The sequence below is a fragment of the Gallinula chloropus genome (assembly GCF_964237585.1).
Source record: "Gallinula chloropus genome assembly, chromosome: 13".
NCBI lineage: Eukaryota > Metazoa > Chordata > Aves > Gruiformes > Rallidae > Gallinula > Gallinula chloropus.
The window spans coordinates 13,400,805-13,416,444 of NC_140098.1; the positions used below are offsets into that span (position 1 = coordinate 13,400,805).

The 15,640-nt window shown below is 56.1% G+C and overlaps 1 long non-coding RNA gene across 1 annotated transcript; it reads left to right on the forward strand.

Moving 5' to 3' along the window:
- Nucleotides 1-8,897: 8,897 nt before the first annotated feature.
- On the forward strand, nucleotides 8,898-15,148 carry LOC311196579. The gene is made up of 3 exons (XR_014617587.1): nucleotides 8,898-9,039; nucleotides 13,436-13,550; nucleotides 15,135-15,148. It is a non-coding gene; the product is annotated as an uncharacterized lncRNA (long non-coding RNA).
- The last annotated feature ends 492 nt before the right edge of the window (nucleotides 15,149-15,640 follow it).

The window sequence follows — 15,640 nt, forward strand, 5'->3', positions numbered from 1 at the left end:
ACTGCCTGTGGCTTTATTTCAAAGTTACAGTTGTTTTCCATCCCTTTGCTCACCGAGGCACTGATAGAGCCAGGGAATTTCACAGATTTTTCCCAATAAACATTTTAGAGGCTCAGATGTCAGCTAATGTTAGTAGGAGAACTATTGTTTATGTATTTTTAATCACCAGAAGGAGGGGGAGAAGCTTTCTTAAACGGCAAATGCTTGCACCAAGACCTTAGTTTTCAACATGGAGCATTAGACAGTGGTGGATGGATACATAACTGGTAATTCTGGAACCACAAGGAGATTTGAAATTATCCTCCTCTGTGATCTGTTTGTGGCTTTAGTTCTTTAGAGAGATTATTTTCCAGGTAATAATTAAGGTCAAGGTAGGGTTGGGCTTACAGACTGGGTTGGAGAGTTGAGCTCAGCTCTATTTACTGTAGAATCATCAAATCATAGGATGTGTTAGGTTGGAAGGGCCCTTCAAAGGCCATCTAGACCTACCTCCTGCAGCGAGCAGGGACACCTTCAACTAGATCAGGTTGCCCAGAGCTCTATCAAGCCTGACCTTGAATGTCTCCAGGGACGTGGCCTCCACCACCTCTCTGGGCAACCTGTGCCAGGGTCTCACCACCTCAGAGAGAAGAACTTCTTCCTCTCGTCTCATGTAAACCTGCCCTGCTCTAGTTTAAACCACCACCCCTCATCCCATCACTCCCTGCCCTACAAACAGCCCTGCCCAGCTCTCCTGTAGGTCCTTCAGGGACAAGAAGGGTCTTGGAGCTCTCCCCAGAAGCAGCCTTCTCTTCTCCAGGCTGAACCAGCCCAGCTCTCCTAGCCTGTCTCACAGCAGAGCTGCTCCAGCCCTCTGATCATCCTTGTGGCCTCCACTGGCCCCACCCCAAGAGGTCCATGTCCTTGTGTCCTGTGGACCCCCAAGCTGGACACAGCACTGCAGTGGGGTCTCACCAGAGCAGAGCAGAGGGGGAGAATCCCCTCTCCCATCTGCTGGCCACCCTTCTGGTGATGCAGCCCAGGGTGGGGCTATTTAGACATGACAGGTAGGCTGTAGCCATGGGCAGCTCAGTTGGTGCCTCATGTTTTGGGGGTTGCTGTAAATTGTCTTCCCCATGGATTTCATAACTCCATTCCTTGGCCAGTGCTGCTCTATGGGCAATGGGCTCCCTTTGCATTATTCCTGTTACAATATCTCACAGCACGTCCTTATCACAGGTCCATTCCTTCCCCTGCCCTTGTGACGTCCCCCATGGATTCAGGAACACTCTGTGTACCTTTCCTGCTTTTCATATGAGCTTTTGTTCCACCTCCATGTCCTCAAGTGTTGGACCAACCCAATATGAGATCCTCTAACAATATTAATGGAGTATTCAGGGATCTTGCTGGGCAGCTGCAGTCCAGCACCCTGGAAATACTGCATTGTTCCTCCAGGAACGGGTTTCTCAGAGGTCTGGAGCCACAGAAACCAGGTTTTCCTGCAATGATATTGTAACTGTTGTTGCTTTTGAGTGAAATAAGGGGAACAGCTAACTGCTGGAGGAAGAAGCAGAACTGTGGTTGGATCTGTATTGCTGCATTAGGTTTTGCCTCACTATCCTCAGTAACATGCTTACTGGAGGCTTTGTAGTACTGTTTTAATATATAAAATTACTACTTTTATCTAGATAGATACTATATATATACATATATACACACACACACTCTCTCACAACTTTACACTGAGGGGTATTCACATTCCTTGTGCCCCATGCTTCTCTGAAATACTGATGTAATGGTCTGTATGAAGCTGGAGAAGACAAACATGTCTGGCTTGCAAAAGGAATAATATAAGCCACTGTAGACATCCCACAGTGGAGGAGGTAGTTTTCCTCTGGATTGAAATGGGGCAGGTGTCTTCTCTGTATTTATAGCCAGAGCAATCTTTTAAAAAGATTAAGTGCACTTGCAGGTTAATCACTGCTAAGGTTGTAATGAAAGTAAAAACAAATAAGCAGGTTTGGGGATTAGACTCAGGTCTAGAAAGAAATTGCAGGGGAAGTGAGGGGAAAGCCAAGTTAAATGGAGATTAATTAGAAAGCTTGAAATAAAATGAAGCACTTGGAGCCTAGAGACCTTCACCAGCAGCACATGATCTTCATTTTAGGATCAGTCTACAAAACGCTTTTTCCATATATATATTTAATTTTAATTTGCGTAGCTCTGCTTTGAGTCATGGTTCAATTAAATGGCCTTCTAAATCCCTTCTATTTACCCCCAAAACTGAGCTAACACAGGTCTGGTCCCCCCTGGCCTGAGCATACAGCTCCTTTTCCATGCAGCAACGGTCCCACTGGAGTTAATGCCCCAAAAAAAGCCAGACTTCTGCCTTTGGAAGGGGTCACACAAGCCAACAGGTGCCCCCACCAGAATTTATTTACAGCAGCTCAGGCTTAGCTTGCACTGGGTGATGCTTTCCCTTTTCTCATTCTTCCCTATCGTGGTTTGACTCTGGCTGGAGGTCAGACACCCACCAAAGCTGCTCCATCACTCCCTTTTCCGCTGGACAGGGGAGAAAATACATATTGTGAGGCTGAGGAGTGGAGCTCAGGCCAGGGAGAGATCATCCTGTAATGAGCGTCACGGGCAGAACAGAACATGGAATAAAAAGCAAAAAAACTGCATCTAACTTATTACACTACACTACACACAGTGAGTCGGGTGATGAGAAGCAAAACCAGATCCTAAAGCAGCTCCCCCCACACCGCCCTTCTTCACAGACTCAACGTTATCCATGATTTTGCTCCCTTCTTCTCTCCCCATTGTGGCACAGGGGGGAAGAGACGGGGGGAATGGGGGTTTGGGTCAGTTCCTGATGAGATGTTCTCCCCTTTGCTGGTGGGGGGAGGCATTCATTCCTCACCCCCTGCCCCTGCTGCACCGTGGGGTCCCACCCACAGCAGACAGTCCTCCAGGAACTTCTCCAGTGTGAGTCCTTTCCCACAGGGCTTCAGCTCTTCCCCAGCTGCCCCAGCGTGGGTCACTGCTATGGGTGCAGTCATCAGTCACAATGTCTCTCAGTCTCTCAGGCTCCAGCCTGGTCCCCCACAGGGTCACAAGTCCCCCCAGCGAACCTGCTCCAGCGTGGGGCTCTCGCTCTCCATGGGCTGCAGGTTTCACTGCCAGGAGCTCGCTCCAACACAGGTCACAGCATCTCCTGTCTGTCTCCCCCTGCTCCAGTGTGGGGCCTCTCCCCGGGCTGCAGGTGGGGTCTGGGCTTTTTCCATGGGCTGTGGGGGACACCCGCTCCACCATGGGTTTCTCCAGGGGTTCAGGGGCATCTTTCCCTCCAGCACCTGGGGTGCCTCCTCCCCCCTTCCCTGCCCTTGGTGCCTGTACAGCTCCTCACACCTTCTCACTCCCTTCTCTGGGGGCACAAAGCAGCTGTTGGTGGGTTTTTCCCCCTCACTGTGACTCCCAGAGGTGCTGTGACCACCTGAAGCAGTAAAGCCTAGATGCCTGTGTTATTTCATGTTTTAAAAAAAATGGGGGGTTTGGATAATCTGGAAGGAAACTGGGGGAATGGAATGTAAACAACTGGAGGTGTGAGATAAATTCGGTGGTAGGGATGCTGCCGGGTGGCCTGGGGACATCCCTGCTGGCTCTGGGCTCCAACATCCAGGCAGTGTTGCTGTCCCATGGCCTTCACGCTTTTATATGGGTTCTAGTTTGGCAAGCTTGCTCTTGCCAGGCTGGGCACAGCTGCCTTTCCAGCTGCCTGGGCTCAGAAGCCATGGGCTGGCTCTGCCTCCGTGCAGCATGACCAGCAGGCCCGTTGCCACAGAGCCCAGGTGAGCATCCTTTGTGTCCCAAACTTTCTGTATATCCCAGCCCATGGGTCTCCCTGTGGATGGTCCCCAGGGTGAGCATCACGTGGGCTGTGCCGCTCTGTCCTAGCAATAAGGAGAGGAATGAAGGCCAGCCAGATGAGTTACTCACTCTAGATAAGAGGCTCTTTTGTGCTGCAGAAATACCCATATCACGTGAAAAGAGAAATAAATAAAAAACTCTCTCTGCTGCCATGGTTACAGAGCTCCAGCAGGCTGGGACTCATGGCATGGACAGGGCTTCTAGGCTTCCCTTCACAAGGGGAAACTCCAGCCATGAAACCAACGCTATGCCCCCAAAAAAGGAGGGGAGATGTCTGCAAGGGCTGCATAACCTTCCCTGGGGTGAGCTGGGAGCTTGTTTGGTACCGTGTTACCACCCTGTTACCGGGAGTTAGACTTCAAATTTCATAAATTCTTTGCTAATAACCTCAAATATTGCTAAAAAGTGAGAAAACAGTGCTCTGGTGTGGGCAGGCAGGGACCAGCCCTGCCCTGTTTCCTGTTTTCCAGGCATTCAGGAACGACTTGACCTCTCAGACCCCTCACTTTCTTGTTTTTACACTTAACACGCTTCTCATTAAAGCCTTTTCCTGCACACTAATTAGGGTGGTTTTCCTTTTGTAAATTAGCCCGATACAATCTGTGTGTCTTGGCAGATGCCCTCCGGAGCAGGAACCCAGGTCTTTGTGTTTGATGGCTGTTTATTTTGCAAATCTCCCCGGTTTTACTGTTCTCAGCTGCCTTCTTGAAAGCACTCAGGGTGGAGATTGATGGGAGGGAAATGGGGTGCTCCAGCATACCTACCCCAAGGAGAAGAGCTTTTTGGTGCTGTGGGGACCTTCCACGGGATGTGGTTAATGAGGTGGGAGTGAGCACATGGGTGCACATTCCTTTGAGCTCCATCCCATCCGGGCATCCTTGCATAGTGTGGGATGGATGCAAGGCAAGGCACCACCTGAGCCAACCTTCTCAAGGCAGCAGAGCTGAGAGAGCCTAAATCCAGAGAGCTGTGGACGGAGGAAAGTCCACCTGTCTGCTGGCGCTCCGAAATAGCTTGTGTCAGCAATTTGCCCCGGGGACCAATGGTGCTCAGGAGGGGACGGACTTTAATCAGCTCTCATTTTCTTAATGCGCTGGCAGATGGGAGTGGAGGGGACATTGCTTTCTCCGTCTCCGGTCACGGATGGGGCAGAGCCACCAGGAGTTGGCATGGGCTGAGGCGTTTGGTGGTGAAGGTGTCACTGGATGCGGGATGCCACCCGCTGCCTTCGCTCAGCAGGGTGGCTGGCAGTGAGCAGAGCATCCCAGGGCAGGGGGATGCATTCCAGCACCCCGACTCTGCATCAGCTGCTGGGACCCTCCTGGAACTGAGCTCCGTTACAGACCATCTTTACCAAAGCATTCACTGGTTCTTAACAAGGAGAGGAGCCGGGGGCACATCACCCAGGGAGCCCTGAGACTGGGACGGAGTTGGCCCAGCCCCTGACCAAGACAGTTCTCCCGTGCCAGGAGCGTGGCACTGAGGTGAAGTGTCACCCTCAGGGGGCTGCTGTGGCACTGCCTGTACCAGCCCTGCTTGCTCCCAAGGGTCCTGGGAAGGCTTGTGGCAGTGGTCCTCACAGCCCATATCCGGAGCTCAGCCTTCCAAAGGCTGTGGGGTTCCATGCACACGCTGTGTGCCCTGGCAGGATGGTCGGTGCAGGGCTGGAGGAAGGGGAGCAGCAAGAGGAGCAGGATGCAGGCTGCAGAGAGCACCCCTGCCCATGGTGAGGAGGGCGAGCGCTGCAACGCTGGACAGTGTTTCTGCCAACCTGTGGGTACCGTGTGGAGACTGGCTGGTGGAAGAGGATGTTTCCAAAAAGCTTGCCTGGGAGCAGGGTTTGCCTGGCCTGGCCCACAGGTGAGAGCAGGGAGCTGGGGTGGGGGCAATGGGGCCACAGTCTGCATCAGAAACAAGGGCTGGGGAGGAAAGGCAGCAAAACGCCTCTGGGTTGAAGCAGTTCTCATGAAATGCACCCCAATGTTTGCACCCAGGCTCTGTGTTTCTGCTGCTGCTGTTTCCCAAGGGGTTAATTGAGCAGCACATTTTTGGTCTGGTAGGATGAAGATGGCAATAGCTAAATAGAGACCTGTGAGCCCCGCAGTGCCCTGGTCCCACCTTGCATGCTCAGCCATTCCTTGGTCCCATTTCTTTCTCCATCTCATCCTTTATTCTTCCACCCAGCACCTCTCACCAGACCTGAAAGCTCAAGAAGGTTTGCACAGGAGTTAAAATAAAAAGCAGCAAGCTGGCAGTTGTTCCCTGTCAGTCTGCATAAACACTCCTGCCAGGCTCTTCTTACCATCTCCTGACTTTTCCACTTGTGAGGGATTGCTCAAGGGATCTCCTGGCAGAGAGGACTCGGGTTCACCCTTCATATCCCGCTCATCTCTAAGGCATATGCATAGAAACTTGGGTGTGGGCCCACTCCTTTTCATAAAGACATATTAAATGTGCTCCCTCAGCGCAGGGCGCAGGCAGCAGAGCCAAAGCCTGTGGCTCTTTAATATTCATTGGGCGTAGACCTAAAAGTTTTCTGGCCTAAAATAGCCTGGCACACTGCTGTGCTGTTCCGTTTCCATCAGCCTCTGCAGGAGGGTGGAATTCGTTGTTTCCCCTTGTTGCTTCCCCAACTTCCACTGGCTTAGCTGAGAAGCAGGAGACGCTTTTTGGGTGTAAAACCTGCTTTCAGGACAGACCCAGGCATTTTATTTGCAGTTTTTAATTCTGTAGTCTGCTGTGACAGAGTGATGAATTTGAAGGATCATTCAGGAACAAGAGATTTTGCTTTTGTTTTGGAAAAACCTGAGTTTCTGTGGTGGTTGTGCAGCTGTTCCCCTGGAGGCAGAAAGTTCTCTGTGTAAAATTCTAGCAGTAGATTTAGGGTTGCTTTTTGACTCTTCCTATTCATTGAGCGCCGTTTTCTTCACCATCTCAATTATCACAGATCCCCAGAGACTGGTGTGGGTGGGAAGGGCCCTCAGACACCCCTACCCCAGTGCCCCCACCGTAGGCAATGACACACACCCCCCAGCCCAGGTGCCCCAAGCCCCATCCAACCTGGCCTTGAACCCTGCCAGGGATCCAGGGACAGCCCCAGCTCCTCTGGGCACCCTGTGCCAGGGCCTCCCCACTCCCCAGGAAGGATTTCTGCCTCCCAGCCCCTCTCCAGCTGCCCTCCTGCAGCTGAAGGCCATTCCCCTGGGCCTGGCTCTCCCTGCCCTGGGCACCAGCCCCTCTCCAGCTCTCCTGGAGCCCCTCGAGGGACAGGAAGAGGCTCAGAGCTCTCCCCAGAAGCAGCCTTCTCTTCTCTGGGCTGAGCCAGCCCAGCTCTCCCAGTCTGGCTCCAGAGCAGAGGGGCTCCAGCCCTCCCATCATCTCTGTGGCTCCTCGGGACTCACTCCCACAGCTCCATGTCCCCCTTGCCCTGGGGACCCCTGAGCTGGAGGCAGCGCTGCAGGGGGGTCTCCCCAGTGCAGAGTAGAACCCCTGTTTCAGTAACTAAAGGTGAAAGCCCCTGTGGAAGCCGTGGCAGGATGGGATGGGCAGGCAGGCTCCAGCTCAGGGAAGGCAACCCAGGGAAGAGATGGCCAGACAGGGCACAGTGTTGGTGGGGATGTCCCTGTAGTGTGGTGAGACATGGGGCTGGGTGCAAATGGGCACAGTGGTGCTGACACAGTGGTGCAGGAACCCCCTGGCACCAGTGGCTGCTGGCACAGTGGTGCTGGCACATCCCCAGGCTGGTTTAGAGGGACTCAGCTGCTGTCTACCTGGGAGCTGGCACAGGGACATCCATTATATATTAAGGGTGTTAATAATGCAGGGGAGGATAACGTTTCTGGCCACAGTGTCAAGGCTGTGGAGCAGTGGTGGTACAGCATCCCCCAGGTGATGGGACACGCAGAGCTGCAGCACCAGCCCAGCCGTACCCATGCTGGGGAGGATTCACGGTGAGATTATGCAGGTCAAAGCCAGTTAGAGGAAAGGCTATTTAATTCCACCAGAGAATATCCCTCCTCATTTGCATATCCATCTCTTTATCGGGCTCAGCTGTCCCAACAGGGTGGGGATGAGCTCAGCACACAGATTACCTTCCCTCATAGCATTTTCCTTCATGTGGGTGCAGGTACTCTCTGACCATGGGGGTATTTCCCTCTTAGCCCAGGGGTTGATATGCCAGTGGCCACGCTGAAACCTGCTAGATACTGTCAGTAAGCCCTACAGTCCTCCAGCCCCCCCACTCCTCTAAGCAGGACACAGCCACTCACATCAGCCCCAGAACTATTCCCTGAATCATTCAGAATTGCTGCTTTTGCTTTGTTTCTTCTCCAGAGTCAGCCACATTTTGGAGGGAGCTAAAAATGAATGAGTTTTTGCAGAGAACTGGCTGTATTTTTCAAAGGATTTGGCTCACATCACTTTTACCTGCACAGGGGCAGAGTCAAACCCTGGCTTTGCACACCCTGGTTACCAGTGTCACCCAGCCGGCGTGAGGGGCTCGGTGCCACCGCAGGGGCTGGTCCTTGAGGGGAAAACAAGCAGCAGAAGTAGCAAAACTCTGAAAAAAAAATTAAAACTCCCAATTACCCACCTGCAGCTTCTGTCTTCACACATTTTTTTAAGATTTTATTTCAGAAGAATTGCAGGAAGGGCCTGAGATCCTGAGTGGAAGGTCCCAATGATGCAGGGAGAGTGTCGGTGGGTTCCTGCCAGATCAGGAGCTCCAGGACCTCTGGCTTGCTGTGCAGTGATCTTTTCAAGTAGAACCTTAATTTTTATTTGCTGGATAAAATATCCTGGATGGAATTTACTTGGTACCAAGCTGCCTCCTTGCTGGATCCACTCAAGCCACCTGGGCATCCCCCTGCAGAGGGGCACTGTGGGGTGGTTTTAGCCTCAGCCAGGGCACTTGGTGCTTATTCTTAGCCACGTTTCCCAGAAGTGCTCTAAAAGCAGGAGCCTCGTGGTTAATGCCATGAAACATTAATGACTTAGCAGGTGAGCTGAGGGCCTTCAGCAGAGCTGCTCCCAGCTCCCCAGCCTCTGACATGGCCCAGGATGGAGCTTCACTTAGAGAACACACCCGAACTTGTACCTGAAGCCAGCTGAAAAATATGAGAGAGAGCAAAGGTAGGTTAAACGGGGATGTGGAAGTTGAGGGTTTGGGTCGATGGCTCTGCAACGAGGTAGGAAATTTGGAGCGGAGGAAGAGCTGCCTGTCCAAAAGCTGCGACACCCAGCGCTGTGTGTGTCCAGCTGCAGCAGGCAGTGGCTGCTGCTGTGTGTGGCTCACAGAGGGGGTTGAAAAAAGATGCTGCTTTGATCGTGATGTAAAGGAGGTGTGCTTGTGGGATGCAGGCAGAGATGAGCTGGGTCAGTGCAGCTGCTCCCAGATGGACTGGCCAGCTTCTAGGCTCCACACTGCCCTGGGCTGCTCAAACATGGTCTAACCAGTCCGTGGGGGCTGTGGAGCCCTCTCCATCATCTGAAGCTGCTGCCGAAGCCAGCAGCATCCCATCGTGTTGGGTTTAGGCAGTGATCCTCACAATGCCCCTCCCTGGCTCCCCACTCTTCACCCAGCTCAACACAACCCTATCTGAGGGATCGGAGCCTCCGGGTGGAATTAATTCAGTCGGTGAACTTTCAAATGAATATTGCATTTCTCAGAAGCATGCAAAGACTTAATTAAACCTCTGGTCATGGTGTGAAATGGCAATGTAGGAATGTGAGGGGGGAGTTCGTTCCTGCTTTGGTAAGCATTTCATGTCAGCTCAGCAGCAGCACTGAGAAATCCCCTCACCTCCTCCAGCAGGAGCAAAATTAGGATAATGAGATGGGTTATGATTAATTGTGCTTTGGGGACACATTCTCACGGTGGCTAGTGCTTCTGGTGGGAGTTTCCCACAGGGAGCATCCCAAGAAGCAAGAGGCTTTCAGGTCCGCTCCTGCCTGCGTCCCCAGAATGGTCACCCGGCTGCTTGAAGGGAGGAGAGGGTCAAATTTTACCCGTGTTTGGGGCATTTTTGCCGGTATTTGGGGCATTTTTTAACTGTAGGTTAAATATAGGCTCAGGGTAGGGCAAGTGCCTAAGGCAAAAGGCCCCATGCAGCACTGTGCTTCCATGGCTGGAGCTCCCCTGCATCCAAGCCAGAGGCTAATTAACCGGCCTGATGGAACAGCGTCGCAGCCAGGATGCTTTTTGGGGCACGCAAAGAGCTAAACCCACACCGGGGTCACTGTGCCCCGGCAGCGTGTCCTGGGGTGGGCTGGGGTGGCTGGGCTGTGGCGCTGATGTGTGTCGATATATCGAGCCCGGCCGCTACCTGCCGCGCTGGCGGGAGGGTGCTGCTGGCACCCAGCCCTGCTGCTCGCTGCCTTTTCCCTGCCTGCCTGCAAAGCGGCGCTTCTAAAAATACCTTCGGCGATGGCGTCAGCCGGTGCTTGCTCAGGTCACGGAGACGTGACAGCCAAGGAGAGGAAGAGCGAGAGGTCGCTGGGGACCAGGCTGAGGTTGTCCCAGCCAGCGCAGGTGAATCCCTGCAGAGACAAGGGGGACAAGCAGGGTACCCCCTGCCTGCACCAGCTCTGGTGCTGCCCACCTGCCAGCATCTCCTGGGATCCACAGTGCAGCACTGTATCCACAGGACGCGGGGCTTGGCTGCCAGTGTGCATCCAGCCCCAAAACCCCCTGGGTCCCCAGGACCCTGTCCCTGGTGTGCTGGGGCTGCCAGAAAGCAGCCCTGACAGTGAGGGGGGTTGGCAGGGGGGTTGTGTCACTTGCAGGTGACAGTTTGAACGTGGCTGTTGGCGTGAAACCCTTTCCTCGTCGCAGGCTTTGCTCTGTGCTTATTCATCAGGTTACGTTTCTAGTCGGGGGAATTCAGCCATATGCTTGGTTAATTTGGACTTATTGGACTGTCGTGCATCGCATCATTGCGATTCCATTAAAAACCTGGAGCATTCAAAAGCCAGGAAATTAATTACCAGCTAAAGCCATTTACAGAAACATTCATTTTACCCTTACAGCTCCTGACTGAAGTCGGCGATGATACGGCATTGCAGCCGCTATCGGGAAGCAGGAAGCACCTTTAAGGTGTCAGTATTATCGCCGAAGGGGCTGAAGGAGCTGCTACAAGTGACAGGATACTTGGGCACAGCTGCGGAGACGTGTGTCGGTGTGTTGAGACACACACTCCCTGACGCATGGTGCCGAGGGCTCTGCGCCAGGAATGCTGCTGAAGCGAAGGAAGTGCCACTTTGCAGAGGCTGGGAGGTTTTCTGGGGTGTTTTCTGCTGCGAGGGCTGCAGGGGGAAGGCAGCCGTGGCGCAGAGGTGCAGGCGGCTGATGTACCACCATGGTGCTGGCTTCTTGGGGACGAGGCGCCGTGCTGCGGCCTGATGGCATGGGGACACAGAGGTGACCCTTCCCAGTCCCCTTTCCCTGGGGAGAGTGGTTGGAGAGGTTTGCACACACACCCTGCCCATTTCCGTGCTCTGCAGCACCCCGATGTGCATGGGGCAGGCTGGCAGCAAGGATGGGGTGGCACATCTGGGGGGCTCTGAGGGTGCCCGAAAGGGAGATGCTGGAACGGAAGGATGAGGCCACATCCTCCTCCCAACCAGGAGTGAGCAGGTGGCAGAGGCAGGAGCTCAAGGACCCCTGGGCCGATGGGATCCTGTCCTGCCAGCAGACAGAGCCTTCTCCTTCCCAAACCCCACAGCTGGCACCAAACCTGCCCCAGCCTGCACCCCCAAACCTGCCCCACGCCCGCCTGTCCCCACGGGTCAGCCCGATGTCAGGCATGCGGACGTGAGACATCGGCACATGGCATCCTGCTGCCAGGAATGCCGAGTTAAGCTTTCCTGTGGGAAATACCCAGTACTGGCAGCTAATTACCACGAATGAGCCACGAGTAACTCATGTCACCCGAGCCAGCCATTCGCCGTGACCGCACGTGCCATACAGCCTGGCAGATGCAAATCACATCTGAAAATCCTGGATAAATTGTGTTTAAAGCACAACTTTTCCTCACCTTTTGGATGCCAGGGTCCCCAGGGTGGTCTCAGGGTGTGCCATGCTGTTTCCTTCACGCCCCTGGGTCAGGAACAAGTTCTTCTTCCAGTGAAACCTGGATCCCCGGGGCCCTAGTGAGCCTGGAGTGCTGGTTGGCATCGGTACCTGGGGTGTGCTGGCCTTTGGGAGCAGTGGGGAGGCAGCAGGGGACGAGGGCACCCTTTGTCCCCTCTGGCCCTCGGTGTGTGGGTCACCTTGGTGGTGCTGGGGGCTCTATGCCCATCATTTCCCCAGGAAGAGTGTTGCAGCCATGCTGGGCTTTGGTACCCCCTGTGAGCCCTACCGGGAGGGGGGCACGAGCAGGATGGGGTGGGGGGGACACTTTGGCTCCCCAAACGGCCCCGGGACTGGATCAGGAGCAGAACACACTGGGAATACCCGGGAGCCCCCAGGACTCGTGACGAGTGGGGTCAGGGGAACCCGGCAGGACCTGGACGCCCTGGGCAGCAGAGCTGGGGCGTCCCTGGGGTGCCCCGGGCCACCCCCCCCGCGATGGCCATGCCCGCCGGAGGGGGTGCGGAGGGGAGCACCGCCTCCGCCGCCGTCGGGGGGTTCCGCGGGTTTCCACGGCAACCAGAGCGGGGCGGAGCTCGGCGTTCTCCGTACTGAAGGGGCCGGGAGGGCGGGGCCGGGGCCGGGTGTCCCGCCGCTGCCGCCGCCCCACTCCCGGTGAGTGGCCCCGCGGGGCGGCACCGGTACCGCGGCGGGAGCGGGGGGAGGGGGGCGAGGCGAGGCGAGCCTGGGTTGCCCGGCCCTGTCCGGGCCGGGGCTCCCTTTGTGTGAGGGGACCGGGGGCCGCCCGGTACGGAGCTGCAGGGCGGGGGGGGCGGCGGGAGCGCGGTTCCCCGTTAGGCTGCGGCGGCGGCACCGGGATCGCGATCGGGACCGGCGTGGGGCGGGGCGTTGCCGGGCCTCTGCGCAGCGGGTCCGGCACCAGCACCGGCACCGGGACCGGGATGTGGGACCGGCACTACCCCGCCCACCCGGGGCCGCCGGTTGGGAGAACAAGGGAACCCCGCGGCGGGCGGGCGGGGCGGCTCCGCGCCCCCGGCCCCCGCCGAGCCCAACCCCCTCCGGTCCCGCCGCTGCGCTGCGGGGGGGGCTGCGGGGGGGCCCGCCCGGCTCCAGGCTGCGGGCTGCGGGGGGGCTGCGGGGGGGCTGCCCGCGGTCCTGCAGCCAGCACATAAATAACCCGCGGTTAGGAGGAGCCCGGAGAGGCTTCAGGAATGAGTAAATTAATTACAGACACGGTTTATGTCACATCCGCCCGAGCACGGAGGGAGCCCCGGGGCTTTCGGCACCCCGGCCCCGGGACTGAAACCGGGATCGACACGGCTTTCCCCGGGGTCCGGGGTGGTTGTGGTGCCGTGGTTTGCCCCGCCACGGTCCCCTGGGCTCTCCCGGCCGGATCCCGCGGCGGGCTGAGCGGTTGTCCCTTGCGCTCCTCCGCAGGGGTGTCGCAGTGCTCCGGACCCCCGTGCCATGATCACGTCCCGCAGGACCTGGCACCTGGGACCCGCATCCGCCGTGAGAACCTCCTGGAAGACCAAGGACCTTCCGCCGGCCGGTGAGTACGGCTGGGTGGCTCGTCCTCCTCCCTTGGGGCTCAGCCTGCCGCTCACGCCCTTGCTCACGCGTGGGGAAGGAGAGGCCGGGAACAGGCCAGCCTGCATTTCTCACATTTCTTTCCGCATGAAGCTGGGGATTTGAGACACGGAGCCTCAGAAAGGGGCAGCCGTAGTAGGGGCGAACAGAGAAGGCTGCCTCCACCTTCCCCCAGCCCTTCCAAAGGGGAAAGCTTAAGGAGAAAGGTTAAAATTTAACGTTTTAAGAAAGAAAGCGGAGCGATAAGCCCGGCAGGGAAGACGCGGGGCCCTTGCTGCTCCCCGGCCTTGGCTCTGCGGAAGGGCTCCCTGTCGCAGACCCCGTAGGTGAGTTCAGCGGAGGGTTTCTCTCTGCAGCGCCTGAGCCGTTCCGCGGGCGGCTGCTTGTCCCAACCTGCCGCTGCTTGCTGGGAATCAGCTCTTCCCACCTCCCCTCTGGAGGTGCTGGATGGCTTTTGGCAAAGGGGGAGGGCTGAACCCACCCCCCTCTTTTTGGAGTTTTTGTTTTTGCTGTTGGTCTCAGCGGTCACCATCCCCATGTGCTGCATATCTGGGCTCTGCTGCTTCATTCGGGTCAGCCCAGCCAAATGCTGGTTGGCATCAAAGCCTCCAAACCCAGGGTTTTTCAGTCCTTGCTCTGCCCCCCGGCAGCCGTGGTCCGTGCCGGGATGGGGAGCTCAGCCCCTGTTCTCCAGGCATACGCCAGCGCTTTGGAAACGCTCGATTTTCACGGCACGCACGAAATGTTAACGGCTAATTACAGGCTGGGAAGAGGTCCAGAGCGACCAACTGACTCCATCGGGGCACAACTCCTTCCAGATGCTGCTTCCGCTCCTGCCCTGAGCACCTCCAGGCGATTTTAGGGAAAAAGCCCTGCCTGAGTGGGGTTTCAGTTGTGGTGGTGAACTTTTTTTCTGCCTGCTGGAGAAATGAGCGGGTAGCAGTGGGGCACAGCACCCCCAAGCAGGTCCCATTGGGATGTAGCCCTCACCAGCTGGTTTTCCCATCATGGGGGAGGACACAACCATGAGAATAAGCTCCTTGAGATGCTGTTTTCCTTCTGTGGGTCTCAGGAGGGCACGGAACTGCTGCACCGTCTGCTTTCGGTTTGGCCACGTGACAAATAAAGGAAATATTTGGGGGCAGTGGAGGTAGGTGACGCTGGCAGGGTCTGTCTGTCCGGTTTCAGTGATGCAAGGTGGCAGTGGCAGCTTTCCTGAGCTGGGACTGTGGTGGGAAGTGGAGTGGCTCGGTGAGGGGCAGGGGTGGGATGTTGCTGGCGGGTGGACAGATCTGGTCCTGTGGAGGACAGACGGATGCTACACCCTGAAGCCTCATTACTAGTCCTTGGCAGCCAGTCTCCGCCCTCCTGAGGGGCTAATACTCTAATTAACATAATTAACATTTTTCATAAAACTCATGCGCCATCTCCACCACACCGGAGCAGCAGCCGGGAGGAGGAGGAGGTGGGCTGCTCGGTGAGGCCGAAGACTGTGCCCACCCCGGGGTCTGTGGTTGATCTGGTGATGCTTTGTGCTCTGTCTCAGGCCACGGGCAGGACACATTCATCACAGGGAGCGGAGAGGACACCTTTTCCCCAGTTCATTTGCTGCCTTTGCCAGTTCACCATAAGATCCTCAGCGTGGGCCGGCCGGACGCTGCATCCCCCCGCGGGCATTGCCTGCCTGTCCAGGTGAGGAGCAGTTTTGGGGTGGTGGGGAGGATGTTCTGCACCCCGAGTCAGAAGGCAGCAAAAAATGCTGGGGAACAGCCCAGAACACCGTTTTCTGGGTCACATGCTGGCCGGAGAGCTTAGGGTAGAAGGGTGATAAGAAAACTGGTGCTTGCCAGTGGGCCAGAGGAGGGGGAGGATAAGGAGGAAGGCTGCTGCAGCCGTAGGACACTGTGTACTGGTGCTGCTGCCACCGGTTCATGCTGGGCTTCGGGCAAATGATTTAAATTCCTCTTCTTTGAAAAGAAGGAAAACACCTTCTTATCTCAACCCTGCCTGGGTGAATTCCCTCTGGCAAAACCCTCCCGAGTGGGGAAGGTG